Raw genomic sequence first — 16,076 nt, 5'->3', positions numbered from 1 at the left:
CTACAGGGCCTGCCCCTTCTGTCCTGGCAAGGACTCCTGGTTAGACTCAGCCCAGGAGCCACCTCCTCTGAGCAGCCTGCAGGCATGATCCACAGTCTCTCACTTGCCTCTCCAGCAACGCAGAGCCATCCAGCCAGGGCCCTGAAGATCGCAGGTGGGTCTCTCTAGTCCCAAACATCAGCGGGTATGAGGCGACCCAGACCTGTTCCAGGCCTGCCCCAGAGTGCCCTGGTTTCCCTCCTCCAGTCTCCGTTTCCCCATTCCAGCAACCAGAGCTTCAATCAGAACCATCTCCTGCCGCCCCAGCCTGGGCAACAGAGTGAGACTGTCTCAAAAAAGAATGGGAAATTAGGACACAGGCACAGAGGGAAGCCCACAGGAGGACACACAGAGAAGGTGGCCCTCTAGGAACCAGGGAGAGAGACCTGGGGAACCAAACCCATCGAAGCATTGATCTCAGACTTCCAGCTTCCAGGATTGTCAGGAAATGTGTTTCTGTTGTTTAAACCACCCAGCCTACAGTAAACCTTGTCACAGCAGCTCGACAAGGGCAAACCAACACAGCAAGGTTTGGGAAGGAAGGGGAAAGACGGGAATTCAGGCTGGGAAGGCCCAAGGAGTAGGGAGCCATGGAAGGTGTATGAACAAGGGAGGGCTACAGTCAGAGCTGGGCCTTTAAGAGGTCACTGTGACAGTGCAGATCCAACAGGCGGCTAGGGGAAGGGTCCCTGGGCGGCCACCCCCAGTGTACCCACAGCACCGCTCTGGCAGCCCATGGCCCTCTGAGGATGATGATTCTGCTCAGATGGGCAGCCCGAGGCCATTCTCTCCCGGTGAGTGGCCACTCCCAGAGCACCCTCCACGTACCTACTGCAGACAGGACAGGGCTGGTGACAGCCCCTGGGGGAGTCAGGAGGCCTCCCATTCAGGTGGCCATTTTATACCCAAAAGGAGCACTTCGAAGTATTTGTCTCGCCAACACATACCCAGAGGGAGGAAGGAGGACACAGCGGTTAAAGCACTACCAGGGGAAGGCCCCTGGGATGTGAACCTGGCTGCATCCCCCAGCCGTGCCCAGGGAACAGGTGCACCTGCTCTCGTAAAGCCCTTAGAATAAGCCTGCCTCACCTGAACCTGGGGAGCTGCTGCTTGCTGAGTGCTTGAGGTAATGGCTGCAGGAGCAGGCGTTTCAAGCATGCTTGCCTCCCCCCACCTCCCACATCCTCACCTAGGATACTCTCCAGATGCAAATTTTCCAGGAACACGCCAGAGCTTAGCTTGAGGGATTCTTAAGCATTTTGGTTGGAAACAAGAACGTTCTGTAACAACATCCCGCCATTCTGCTCATGCTGAGACCAGTGGACACACCTTTTCTTGGTGACGTCTTGGGGCTGGCCCGGAGTATGGCGGGCTAGGGCAGGAGGCGTCCAGGATCAGTATGCACCACGCTCCTGAACAACATGCTGGCCTTCCCTGCTGTCTTCAAAACTGTCCCTTCCAGCCACAGCCACTGCTGTGTACCCTCCGCACCTGCTGCTTCAGGTCAGAAATCAAAGAGTGGCATTTGCTGGAACTCGGTTTAAACTAAGGCTCGGCAGGTCTGAGTGCCTCACCCATGGGCTGAGCTGGGTCGGGCTGCCAGCTGCATCACCGACCCCTGGAAAATCAAGGAGCCCAGGATTATGAGGGCTGCCCTGCCCCTTGTTCACCTGCTCCTAGCAGAGCACCAAAAGGGTGCAGGGACCCAGCCTGGGTCAGCAGGGTGGGAGGGGCGAGGGAGGCAGGCCCCAGGGCAGAGGGGCACCACTGCAGTCTCCAGTGCTGAGGCGCTGCAGAGGCGGGAGCTAGAAGACCAGCTGGACCTGGATACAGGGCCGGTCAGAGGCCGAGCCACAAGGATGCTGTCTCCCGAGATCCATATGTTGAAGCCCTAATTCCCAGTACCTCCAACGGGCTGTATTTGGAGACAGGTCCTTTAAAAGGGTGACTAGGCCGGGCACGGTGGCTCACGCCTGTAATCCCAGCACTTTGGGAGGCAGAGGCAGGTGGAACACAAGGTCAGGAGATCAAGACCATCCTGGCTAACACGGTGAAACCCCGTCTCTACTAAAAATACAAAAAAATTAGCCGGGTGTGGTGGCGGGTGCCTGTAGTCCCAGCTACTCGGGAGGCTGAGGCAGGAGAATGGTGTGAACCCAGGAGGCGGAGCTTGCAGTGAGCCGAGATCACACCACTGCACTCCAGCCTGGGAGACAGAGCAAGACTCCATCTCAAAAAAAAAAAAAAAAAAAAAAGGTGAGTAAATTAAAATGAGGCTGTTCATGGGCCCCAATCAAATCTGGCTGGTGTCCTTCGAAGAAGACATTTGGACACCAGGGTCTCATGAGTGCACAGAGGGAAGGCCCCGTGAGGACACAGCGCGGAGGAACCGTCTGCACACCCAGAAGACAGGCCTCAGCAGACACCAACCCGCCAGCACTTTGAGCTCAGACTTCCAGTTTCCAGAACTGTGAGCCACAAAGGTCCGCTGTTTCAGCTGCCCCGTCTGCACATTCGTTACAAAGGCCCAAGCAGACGAAGGCAGATTTTGGTATCAGGCATGAGGCTAAGGCCAAGGCTGGACAGTAGGCAGATGGGCAGGGGGATGACACTTAGCTCCTGACTGTGGCTGCCAGGACCCCAGGTCCAGACACCCCCACGGCCTCCAGCCCCACCCCCACCCTTACCCTCACCCCCACCGCAGCCCCTGCCCAGCCCCACCAGCCCTGGGAACACGGAGGACCAAGCCCCCTCCCTTCCCCAGCCCACTCCAAACCAGCCTTTTGCCAAACATAGTCAATAAATTATTCAGTTTGCAGAATGCCATTATGTGTGAGTTTACTTAATTGAATAGAATAATTTATGGTAAAACCTGGGGAAAGAAAGATCGATGAGGAATGGCACGGAAGAATGATTGAGTTTCAGTGAAGGCAATTTGATTTTTATCCCTCATTATAATAATGTTAAGGGGAAAACATCAACTTGGGTCAGAATCAATATTTGCAGAGTGGCTGGACCATGAATTTTAACTGGAGGTGGCCGGGCGTGTCAATAATTAATGCCATGTCTGCCACCACAAATAACAGCTTCGTTTGGGTACAAATGCCCCCTACCCGCAGATTTGCTGGCGGTCATAAAAGATAATTTAGGAACAAGGCTGTTGGTGGGCGTGTGCAATACCCCCAGTGTGATTCAGGATGCAGCCACACGTCGGCTTCCCCACAAATCACCCCGAGACAGCTGGTGCGCAGCTCCCCACCTCTTTCCTGAGGGTTCTGCGTTGGTTGGTCACCAGCCCAGCAGCCGGTGCCAGGCCAGCTCCCAGTGCCCTGACCTGCTCAGCCTGTGTCCAGGCCACGCCCAACTCACCACACTGCATCTCAGGTACCCAGAAAACGATGACGGGCAGCTCGGGGACAGCAAATCCCAACGCGAGAAGCACAGGGGCCACCCACCAGCCGTGGGACCCCGAGCACCGTGCCTCTACCCTGAAATCTCGCCGGAAAGAGAAGGACACCTCTGCCGCTCGATGTCTGGGAGAATCGGGGACAGGCAGGTCTGCATAATGGATGCTTGTTCCTGCTGCTGCTGTTCTCTCACTGAAAAGCGTGTCCTCATCGAATGTGTTCGGTCCGGAGGACTATGCCATCCTTGCATGTAGGTGCAGGTGCAGACACCACGGATCCATCCCACAGGTCTAGGAGAGCAACAGAGTTGCCTGAGGCACCCCCAAGAGTGACTTGCTAAGCCCAAGTCCCCAAGCTTCCTGCACCCCAGCACCAGAGCCTCCCTGAGCCCCCCAGGCAGCCCTTCCCACACACACATGCGCCGTGTGCTCCAGGCCCCCTGGGGCTGCTTAAACACAGACTCCAGCACAGCCATTCCCACTTTATGGATGAGAAAAATGAGGCTAAGGAAGGCTGAGGGCCTTGCCGGCAAAGATGTCAGAGCCAGACTCGGATCTGCCAGATGCCAATATCCCACCCTCTCAACAGACATGTCCCTCCAGATGCCACTTATGGGGCCAGCTCTACACAGGGCTCTGCAGCAGGCAGGAGGCAGACGCCACCATAGCTCTGGTGACCTGGCAAAGGGTCCTTTGGGGACACGGTCCATCTACCCCAAATGGAAAGCAGCAGGCAGCTATCGGCCTCCCAGGGGAGAGGATGGGGCCAGTGGCTGGACTCCCTGGGCAACCTTGGGTACAGTTCTCTCCATACTCACCTGACCCACGGAGTCATTTCTCAGGGCCTCTCCAAGCCCTCGGGGTCACCTAAGCCTAACCTAGGCTGGGCTCCGGGGAGATGGGTCATGTTCCAGGACACACCCTCTCAAATGCAGCCCCAACAGACAACACAGCAAACTAGAGAGTCACTGCCACTGAGGGGAGCCCTGTCCATCAGGGTATCCTCCCCTGCAGAGCAGCCTGGCCAAGCCCAGCCCAGCTCAGGCTCCGTTGAGACCCCAGTGGCCTGAATGCCTCCAAACCTGTGCAGACACCACAAGCATATCTCCCATGCTGTAAGCAGTAAGGAAGTCCACAGATGCCTCTCCCACAGGCTAAAAGGTCTACAAGGGCAGGAACCAGGTCTACCTCATGTCTATCACCCCCATTCCCAGCCCTGAGTCCAGCACGAAGCAAGTCTTGATTGCCATTGGATAAGTGGGTGGATAGGTGGGTGAGTAAGTGGATGGATGGAGAGAGAAAGGGAGGGAGAAATGGAAGGATGAATGGAAAGAGGGATGGATGGATGGATGGATAGATAGACGGATGGATGAGCAGGTAGGTGGATAAGTGGGTGGCTAGATGGATGGGTAGAAGGAGAGAGAAAGAAAGGAAGGAATGGGTAACTGGGTGGGTGAATGGAGGGAGAGAGGAAGGGTAAGTGAGTGTATGGATGGGTGAGTGGATGAAGGAATAAAGGATAGCTGCTTGATGGATGGGTAGATGGATGGACAGATGATGGATAGATGGATGAAGGGATGAATAGGTGGATGGATGGTGGATAGATGGATGACATATGGATAGAAGGACGGGTAGACGATGGGATGAACTGATGAATAGAGGATGGATGATGGATAGAAAGATAATAGCTAGACGATGAATAGATGGATGGATAGATGAAAGATGGATGATGAATGGATGAATGATGGAGGGATGCTAGATGGATGATGAATGGATGAATGATGGATGAATGGATAATAGATGGATGAATGATGGATGATAAATGAATGGATGATGAATGAATGGATGATGGATGATGCCTGGATGATGGATGATGGGTGGATGGATGGATAATGAGTGGATATATGGATAGATGATGGATGGATGGATGGATGGATGGGTAGATGAGAGAAGGGCTGAGGCAATAGATGGGAGTATGAAAAATAGATTGGCGAATGACTGACAGACTGAGAGGAAGGATGAATAGAGAGACAGGTAGATAGATGGGCATATGGGAGAGGGGGTTGGCCCCAGGACAGCAAGGACTATACTTGTACTACTTCCTGTCATCAAGTGGGCACTGAATAGATATTTATCAAGTGAATAATAAAACAGTGGACAGGGAATGGTGGGTTGGTGGAGTCGTGAGGACAGCAATTCCACCCCATCTCACCACTGGGATCAACCTCAAGGCCAGCATCCCAGCCCCCACTTCATCCAGTGGGGATGGTGAGGCCCAGAGAGGGGAAGGGGCTCTCCCAAGGCCTAACAGCATGTCTGAGCAGGGCTGGGGCAGCCAGGCCCCTACCTCTCCACCAGGCCCTGGTCCTTGACCCAGCCCTGCCTCTCAGGTCCCCATGGGTACAACAAGTTCTTGCAGTGAGCTGGGGGCTGAGACCCTCCCTTGCCTTTCTCAGCCTCTGGCCCAGCTCCAGGCAGGCGATGTCTGCCCAACCTTGGAAGGAGACCAGGGAGCCGCTGCCTGGCAGAGAACATCACCAGCTTCGCTCACAGACCCACAAGTGCATTCATGTTTCGTCCTGGCTGCAAGCTAACTGCAGACACCCCACTCCCACCAGGTTCTTGTCAGGGGCACCTGTGGGCACGGGACAAGCAAAGGCGGGCTTGAGGGTGAGCAGGCACTAACAGAGAGGCCAGGTGATGACAAAGGACTAGGGGCACAGGCAGAAATGGGGGGTGGGTGGACTGCCCGGAACACGCTTCAAGAAAGAAAAGGAAATGAAAGTCAGTAGACCAGAACCCCGTGGCTGCCTCCTTCTAGCCCGGTACCACAGCCCCGCCTCCTGCACCCTCCTTCCCGCCCAGCCATGACCACAGCCACCTTCCCCCTTCCTTGCCTTGGCCCCTCCTTGGTAAGCTCTGCCCTAATTTAGACACCACCTGCCCTGCCCTTGCCTTCTCTTTCTCTACCTGGGCTCATCCCACACACCCTCTCCCCACCCTAAGGTGTCCCACCCACCCCCCTCCAAAGCACCTTCTCCCCAGCCCCCACAGCGGTGCTGGTAAATGTTTTAACAACTGGCTCTGAGAGAAAAGAACAGATGCTTGTGTATGCGAATGCACGTTGATTATACACGTTACCGCCATGAAAGACCTGTACACACAGTTTAGAAATAACACAAACAGATACACAACTCTCCCTGGTGAAGTCTGAGCCCTGAAGGCTCCTTGGCTCTGCTCTCATTTCCAGCCAGCCCCGCAGCTGCCACTCCCGCGAGTCAACAAAGGAAGCCAGGTCTCTTTTCCCAAGAAGCTCATTGTCGTGAGGTCTGATGTGTGCTCTCTGTTCAACGACCGCCTATCTCGCCCTCACACCAATTTCACTCATTCAACGGGAACCGCCAGCACTGCAGATTGCAGCCGGGCTGACTCTTGTTAGCTTTCCGTGCCGTGGCGAGAACGAGGACATGATCTGATTCTACACTATTGAATGACAAATCTGTGGAACAACTGGCTCCTGTCAGCCAGGAGGTGCCGGCCCCCGGCATGGCCTCCCCCACAGCTCCCGGCAAGAATGAAGGATGAATTAACGAGCTGGTGAGTGCATAGGCAGCCTCTGCCTCAGCCCAAAGCTTCCACCTGGAGCTGCCTATGGGACACGTCCCCCGGACCACCCAAAGCATCTCAGACCTAACCAGGCCCCCAAACCACGCTGGCCTCCTGTGGGCCCAGGCCCCACGCCTCACCCTTCCGCCAAACTCAAGCTGCCTCTGCCATGCCGGATGCCCCAGCCTCCTTCACCCCACACGCCTGCCCTGCTGCTGCCCACCACGCGGCCCCATCTCCAGCTTCCTCTCGTTGCCCAGCCTCACCTGCGTCTCCTGGGGCTGTTTGACTGCTTTTCATTCTTTTACTCCTCGACTGCCCCGTCTGCAGGAGAGGGCTGTGAGGTCAGCCGGCCAGGACAGGGTTCCCTCCACAGCCTCTCACCCACCCCGGAGCGATCCAGGGGTCTGCTCAGTTCCCCGGGCAAGAAGCAGCCCGGCCTGCCCTGGGCCCAGCAAGCTAAGGCCCGGGGACACCCAATGGCTGTGGGTCCTTTCTTTGTTTCAGACTCAGATTCCCTGGGATGGGTGATGCATCAGAGTCCTGTCCAGCATGCAGGGCCTCATCCCACCCTCTCCCTCCCACTCAGCCCCCCACACCAGCCTTCCCTGCCCCACCCCATGCCCCCAGAAGTCTCGGATGCCCCCAGAATTGGAAAGGGGGTGGTTTGGGAAGGAGAGACCCTACTGGTGGTCTGAGCACAGGTGGGACTTCCAAACCGCAAGCAGCCCCTGCTGCTGTCCCTGGCTCCCGCCACTACTACAGGGCACCTGTCTCAGGTGGGCTGCTGTCCTTGGCCGCACGAGAACTCTGCACAAGGTCTTCACTCCTCGCCGTGGCCCGGTCCGCTAGCAGGAGGGTCTGCGTGTGCAGAGTGGCCTATGGAGAGACCCCAGGGCAGGGACCGCGAGGGGGCTCGCTGAAAGGCACCACTGTCCGGTCCCCAAGAGTGAACACCGAGCAGGGGGGCCAGCATGCCATGCCCCCCTTGGCCCCATCCTCAGCCTGGCATGCTGGGCCCTGCCTGGCCGCCCCCCACAGCTCAGCCAGCAGTAGAGCTCAGCCCTGGCCTCACCGGGCACAGACATCCCCTGAAACAGACACCTGCCAGAAGGACCCTCACCCCTGCATCTCTGGTTCTCTCTGCCCTTCCAGGTTCCCCTAAGCACCTCCTCTTCCGGGAAGTCTTCCCTAACCACCCCTGGCCCAGGTGGAAGCACTTCCCTTCCTCTGAGTCCCCCGCACTTTCTCTGCCTCTCTCCTGGCCTAATCGTCTGCTAGACCATCAGTCACCTGCTGGACCGTAGGTGACACCCTGGACCGTAGAAGCTCTTAAGAGCACAGTCTACACCTGACTTCCCCCCCTCAACACAGCCCTGACACAGCACAAGCTGAGAGCTTAGGTCTAGGGAACTAAAGAAGAACTAGAAAAGTCTGGCTTCACTGAGCCCACCATGTGCTGGGCACCAGGGACCATCACAGACACCACCCACTTCACCCTCCAGGACGAGGGACAGCTCTCCCCATTGTCCAGAAGAGGAAATCGCTGCCCAGCAAGGACAGAGCTGAAGGCCCAGCCTAGCCTCGCTGCTCCGGAGCCCTGGGTGGGCAGGTGCCCTGCCGTCCGGAACCCACGGCACCCAGCCAGGACCATGGAGAGACAGGCACCTGCTCCACGATGGCACATCCACAGTCCTGAGCTGAGGGGATTGCAGAGCCAAGACTGTCTCTGCAGAAGCCGTTCCTCCACCCCCTCTCCTCTGCCCAGCCCTGACCCCTCATGGCTCAGGGTGCGTGGGCCACCTCAGCCAGAGGCCTTCCCAGCACTGAACTGTGCAAATATTTGTTTCTTTAAGAGAAAAGAAGACCCTCTGGTACCTCCAAGGGGAGCATAAATGGGGCCCCAGGAAACCCCACCAGGATATGGGGCTGGCTGATGCCTGGAAGCAGCTCAAAGCAAACCAGGTAATTACCAAAAAACCAGGTAAAAACCAAAAACAGACCAACCAGAGCAGGACCTGACTTCATGGTGAACAAATGTTCTTTGTGTTTTTAAGTGAATGCTGCATTTTAAGCCAATCCCTTCCCACCTGCCCCCGCCACTGCCATGCTCCCCCTGTGCCCAGGTCACCTGGACAGAGGCTCTTCCTGGACCAGCCCTGAGAGCTTGAGGGTCCCGACCCTGCCGTGGCACTGGGGCTGGGTGGAGGCACTGAGGGCGAGGAGGGAACCCCAGCTGATGCCCCGGTTCCGGAAGAGGATGAAACAGGGCCCCCAGGAGGGGTGCACAGGGGAGAACAAGTCTGAGAGATCTGGGAGCCGGAGGGACATGGGGCAGATACCAGAGAAACGATGGAACTGCAGATGTGGGGCACAGGGATGGGGTCTGGGGGCCAAGGTGGCCCAGGGGGACGTGAAGCCCCAGGGCAGGGGCAGGTGGCCCAGGGAGAGTGCAGGGAGGAGGACAGGGCTGAGGGCCACAAAGGGACAGACCAAAGACACATCCACAGGGCGGGGGAGTGGCCGGGGTGGGGGCCGAGAAGTGGGCACAGATGCCAAGAGAAGGGCACCGGGGCTCTGCTTTGAAGGCTGTGAGATCTCGCCCAGCAGAGGCCTCGGTGGTTGGGGAGGAGAGGGCTGAGCAGCCTTGCGAGAGGAGACCACCCCGGCCTCGATTTCCCCAGGGGTGCACTGGGGTAGGTCCCTGGGAGTGGGCTGGGGTCTCCCACAAGGCCTCCCTGGGGGCTGGGAGCTCATTTGCGAGTCTGCTCAACCTGCCCCGGCTCTATGTTCACACCCCATATATTGTCACCCGATGCCACGATGCCTGTGCCTGGTGCGCTGCCACTAGAAGCTCTCAAGTGCGGCGGAGCCCCTTCCTCACCCAACTTACAGCAAGGGGAGCAGGAGAGAGAGCAGGCCAACCAGCCACAGGCAGGGGGCATCCCCACCCCTGCCTCAGCTCTGGGTGAGGCCCTTGGGAGACAGAAGCAGGACAGCCCCCAAGAGCTGGGCAGAGAGACGAGGGCAGAGGGCCCCGGGTAGCTGAGCCTGAGATTGGGGAGCTGCCTGGAGCAGGGAGCCAGGTACACACAGGGGCAGGGCTGTCCCCAGACCAAGACCTGCCCACAGGCCTCAGCGGGCACATCCCATGTGCCAGCCTGCCCAACGCCCAGCCCCTTCCTTTTCCCCTGCCTCCAGCTCATTCCTTGCCCCCAGAAGCCAGAGCCTGTCCCACTGACCCCACCATCCCATCTCAGCCACCACCCAGCTGCTCCAGCTGGCCGGGCTGTGGGTGCTGAGCTGTTCTGAAGAGTGAGGGCACCAGGCTCCCGGATGAGCCCTCAAGGCCAGCCAGTCTCGGGAGCAGGGGCAGAGTCCATGCCGAGTGAGAGGAGACCCTTCTGCCCCCTGCAGTGCCCCTCCGGCTCCACCAGGCTCACCCCAGGGGCAGACGCAACCCAGTGTGGCCCCAGGGTGGGTCTGGCCCTCCTTGTGGCCGCCCGTCCTCCTGCCCCGACCCAGGGCTCTGCTGCGAGGCCAGGCAAGGAGAGGCCTGGCTCTCCTTCCTCCCATCGGCCTTGCACAGGCCGGCCTGCCCTGGACCAGGCCTTCCTGGTCTGTAACACGGGGTGACACGGATACCTGCCCACGCCTGGACATGGAGGGGCCCCGATAAATCCCCGTGGCAATGGCAGAAAATAGTCCCTGCCCTAGAGAGGACCAGGCGGCAGCTCCTGGTGCCCCCACCCTGTGCCGCTGGCCCCGGGCACTTTACAGGCCTTTTTTCTATTTCCCAGGCTCCATGTGGAGTCCACGCAGCTGGTGGGAGCAGAGCCTGGCCGTGGACCCAAGGGGAGGCTGCACTGTGCACACATCATCCTACCCCTGTCCGTGCCATCCCCATTGGAGCCAAATCCATTGGCATTCCTTATGTGCCAGGCACCACTAAGCCGCATACTCCAGGTCAAATCATCTAACTGAGCCCCAGTGAGGTAGGGGTGAATACGGATCTCCAGTTTCAGAGGAGCACAGAGACGTTCAGTAGCACACGTGGGGTCACACAGCAGGCGGAATTTGCACTCAGATAGCCCAGCTGGTCTGGGCACTGAGGCCAGTCACTGCCCGACACTCTGTGTCTCTGTGACTCTAGGTGAGCCCCACCCAGGAACGGGAGGCAGGAACTGGCAGGCCCTGGGCCGTGTGGTCCGTGCAGGTGGGTTCCCAGGCAGAGCCGCCTCTCCCTGCGCTGCTGCTCTGTGATGGACCCGTCAGACCCAGGAGGTCAGCCCCGATGGCCGCCTCAATCCGCAATTGCCGTTCAGCTGACAGCAGCGTGGATTTACGAGCAGCCCTCCGCCTCCCCACAGTGGCCGAGCCACCATGCCCACCCCAATCTGGGACCAGTCCTCAGACCTCCGAGGGTCTTGACCCACACGTCCTCTGTTCCCCTGAATGCAGGTGCAAGGGGAGGCCCCTGCCTGCATTCCCCACCTCTGCCTCTCACCCACCAAAACTTCTTGCCCCAAAGCCTCTGCTCTCCCCATTCAGGGACCCACCCACCTCCACTGTGCAGGGAGCCCTAAGCCTCCAAGTTCCCATTTCCATAATGGGGGAACTGAGGCCCAGGGGGCTGAGGTCACAGGTCGGAGCTGGCTTCTGCAAGGCCAGGCTGTGGCTCTCGCCAGACCTTTCCAACCTCCACCCTTTAAGGTGCAAAAATCAAAGGTCAGTGTCATTTCACCAGTGCGAGGCCAAGGGGCTTTCCTAGGTCACAGGGCAGTTTTTGATGCTGAGTCTGGGAGTACAGCCCACCTCTGCAGCCTGGCTCATGGCGGGGAGCAGGGAGGAGGCATGGGATGGAGGCAACTGGAGTTCAGGACAGTGAGCTACAGGCCCGACCAGCCCCACCCTCTGCCCCCAGGGCAGGAATCAGGAATGGAGACAGCTAGCGTGGACCCCCGGCCTCCCCAGCACTCCCACCTCAGCCTCTGTGCCTGCCTTTCCCGCTCCCAGAGTCCCCTCCTCAGAACCAGCCACATAATTTTGGGTGGGGCCCACAGCGTAACAGAAACCCTGGGCACCTTATCCAAGAGTCGTTATGAACTTCAAGGTGGCGACAACTGGGCATAACAGTGTGGGTCCTTCTGAGTGTGGCCCCATTACTGCCAGGTCTCAGCCCTGACCCTGCCTTCCATCCTGCCTCCTCCACCCACATCCCACCCTCAGCAGCCCCCTTGCCCTCCCGCACGCCCCCTTCCCTGGGCTCCACAGATACAGCCTACACCGGGAAGCCCATCTGCCCTGGGGGGACCCTCTGGGGGTTTGGGCCAGTCTACCTAGGCTCTGGCCTGGAAGTCACCAAGCACAGCTGGCCACAGGCCACCAGAGGCCACCTTCCCATGCATGTCCTGGCCGGGTACCAGTCTGAGACAATAGTGGCCCAAAAGAAGCTTCTGGAAGAAAATGCTGCTGCTCTACTCCAGGTTCCTTCAGGGGACACTCCAAAGCAGCACTGGGCTCTGAGCTGAAGCTTCAATCCCCAAACTCACAGATTCCCAGGTCCTCCCACCTCAGATCCTCAGACCCAGGACCCCCAGATCCCCAAACCCACAGCCCTGAACCCCCGACCCTGGAGCCCGGCCTCCTCCTCCCGGCAGCGGCTCAGAGGCCTCCTCTGCCCGCAAGAGCAGCCCCCGGTCTAGCACCTGAGCCCAGGTGTCCAGCAGAGTGGGCTTGGGTCCGCAGGCCACCCAACCTTTGCTGGGCAGATTTGCTCCCTGTGCCTGTCTGTGGGAACAAAGGCCAAGCTCCTCCCCTCCCCACGGGCTTGCCAGGAAGAGCTGGAGGTGGGGACTGGTGGGGGAGCCCCCATGCCAGGGCTCCAAGAAGATGGACATAAGAGCAGGGCATTGGGTCCCATGACTCCTGAGTGCACGTGTGTGTGTGTGCATGCATGCGCCCATGTGCGCATATGTGTGTACGTGTGTCCCTAGGTGCATGTGTGCCCGTGTGTGCATGTGTGTATGTGTGCGGGTGTGCCCCTATGTGCATGTGCACCCGTGTGTGCATGTGTATGTGTGTGTACGTGTGTGCCTCTACGTGCATGTGTGCCCGTGTGTGCATGTGTGTGTACATGTGTCCCTACGTGCATGTGCCCATGTGTGCGTGTATGTGTGTGCTCATGTATGTGTGCACCTGCACATGTGTGCACACACCAAGTGATAAATCTGGCCACCTAGAGGAGGTGTTTTACTCTCCTCTGCGCCTTATTAACAAACTGCATGGCCTGACACGCGCAGCCGGGGACTGAATCTCTCAGGCAGATCAGCATAACAGGAAGTAAGTAAACAGTGGCCTGCACCAGCCACCTGCTCAGCCTGACCTGTGTCCTGCACCAGCCTCCAGGTCCCGCCTCGGACTAGCTGAGCCTGGGCGCCCTCCTGCACCAACGGCTCAGAGCCCTGGCCATGCCGCCAGCCCCATGACACTGTGAGGCTGTAGGGGGCCTGCTACCTGCCTCCTCACCCCCTGTACTGTCCCAGGGACCCTGGCTCCCCTCACACAGCAGCCAGCCCTGAGGAACTGCCCTCCCAGGTGCTCAGCCAGCCCGTTGGGTAAAGCTAACAGGAGCCTTCTGGGCTGCTGAGGAGGAAACAACGAACACAGGTGCAGGGGGGCCTCACTGGGGTCCCCCCTGAGACAGAGTGCATGGTCCCCTTGCTCACCAGGCCCCCCCCTCCCAGGCCAGCCAGGCCCCATCCCTGCCCATCCCAGGGAGCTTCTCCGGCAGCCCAGGTGGGAAGTGGCAGAGCTGGGGTTGGAATCCAGGTGATTTCCAGCGCTGATGCTTTGCAGGCTGTCTCAGAAGCAGACGCCCTCCTGGCTCAGCCACCTCCAGGCCAGAATGGACTGATCCCTCCTGCCTTGGCAGAGAGGTGTCGCCTGCCCATGCCCCAGGAAGCCTGGGTTCCCTACAGGCAGGACCTGGGTCTCCGTCATCAGTCCCCTCTCAGCTCAGCCTGGCCCAGAGCCCAGCCCACAATGCTCAGGAAGCGCCCCCTGGACAGCTGTGTGCTGTGAAACCTCCTTCCTGCAGGTGAATTCCAAGGCTCCCAGAGCAGGAACAACAGGAGTCAGACACCTGGCTGCCCTCAGCCTGGGCCAGAGCACCCCGCCCAGTGGGCGTGCGCAGCAACTGCTGGCAGGCGGGGGCCGCCCAGGCTGTAGATCACACCCAGCCTGCCCTGGCTCTCAGCGAGGCTCATCCTGCCTCATAAAGATGCCAGCGAGCCCTGCGCCAGCACAGGCAGGCCCACAAATCAGCCTGGGCGCAGGATTTAGAGTGTCACCCCTCTGCCAGGCAGATTAGCTTTGCGGGACAGCCGCTGAGGCTGCGAGAAATACGGCCCGCCGCCCCTGGGGCTGGAGAAAGGGCAGAGATTTATTCCAAATCAGCCAGCTCAGACGCAGCAGACGGCTGCTCCTGCTACAGGAGGGGAAATCAAGGCACAGAAAGGCGGCACCTGCCCAGGACCTGCAGTGCAGTGGCCGGCCAGGCCCCACCCCTGCGCCCCTCAAGCCCCTGGTCCCTTCCTGCCCAGCTATGCAAGGTCCCTTCAGGGTTCCAGTGTCACCAACGGCCCCGCCTGGGAGTTTCCTCGGTGAGGCACATGGGCTTCCCCTTGAGGGCAGCAGAGCCGTTTCCCGAACCTGGACCAAGTGTTTCCCCAAAGGCCTGAGATAACCAGGAGCCCACCAAGGAGAGAGGCTGCCTTCCTCCAGGTCAGCAGTGGGAGCAAATGGTGACCCTGCAGCCCCCCAGGAATGGCAAGGAAGTGGCAGCAGTCTCAGCCCTCCCCACCCCCAGGCCGCCCCCGCCAGGTCCACGGGATGCTTCAGAAAGCCGGCTGAAGCCCCGTATGGCAGGCAGGGCAGACTGGCCAGCACTGGCAGGGGGCCTGACACCCCCGGGGCAGCACGTCCATCTGACCTCACACTCCCGTGATGGTGACAACAGTGTGAAGGCAGCTATGCAGTGATGTCACCCTGTGGGTTCTCAGGAATGTCATTACCCCAGGGCCAGGCCATGTCGCAGTGGCAACTAGCCCAGCATCGCCCGCCCTGGCAGCCAGCAGGCGCCTCCCGCATGCCATTCATCCACTCCGGGCCACCGAGTTCACCAGGGAGGCCCCAGCCTGGCACGGGGCTGTGACCCTGGACAGCACCCTCCTGGGGCATCTCCAGGGGCCTCATCTCACCTCAGACCTCCTTGGGGGAGGGTCCTGGGCTGCTCAGGGGCCTGGGCAGGGGTGGGGTCCCTCTTCCCAGGTACAGTTCCTCCCAGCAGGAGCTCCCGTCTGCTCACGGGGCCCAGATACACTTCCTTCCACCTGGGTGCTTGGAGACCTCAACCCCCCACCACGCCGGGGCCTCAGCCATTACATCCCCTCACTTCTGCGGCTTCAGAGGGGTGGAGACTCCCAGGCCTGTGGGCTCGGGGGCTGTCAAGCAGAGAGCTAAGGACTGTGCGAGGCAACTGGTGTGAAGCGTTATGCAAGGGCCGGGGTAATGGCTCATGCCTGTATTCTCAGCACTTTGGGAGGCCGAGGCAGGAGGATTGCTTGAGCCCAGTAGTTCCAGACCAGCCTGGGAAACAAAATGAGACCCCCTCTTTGCAAAAAAATACAAAACTAGCCAAGCACGGTGGCACACCTGTGGTCCCAGCTACGTGGGAGGCTGAGGCTGGAGGATCACTTGAACCTGGGAGCTTGAGACTGCAGTGAGCTACGATCGCACCACTGCACTCCAGCCTGGAAGATAGTGAGACCCTTTCTAATAATTTCTAATTTCTATGTATATATAATCACACATCCTGGCAGGGACATGTCAGCCACGCGTGTGGGGGGCGGGGGAAGGGGACGCACATGCCCGCAGGCCTAGGAACCAGGCAGCACCAGCTCACTTCTGGGGGCCACGGGGGCCTGGGGGCAATGGTTGAGGACTCAAAACCGACGCCAGCCAG

The sequence above is a fragment of the Gorilla gorilla genome, chromosome 15 (assembly GCF_029281585.2).
Source record: "Gorilla gorilla gorilla isolate KB3781 chromosome 15, NHGRI_mGorGor1-v2.1_pri, whole genome shotgun sequence".
NCBI classification, from domain to species: domain Eukaryota; kingdom Metazoa; phylum Chordata; class Mammalia; order Primates; family Hominidae; genus Gorilla; species Gorilla gorilla.
The sequence above is the reverse complement of the archived record's forward strand: the minus strand, read 5'-3'. Positions refer to the sequence as shown.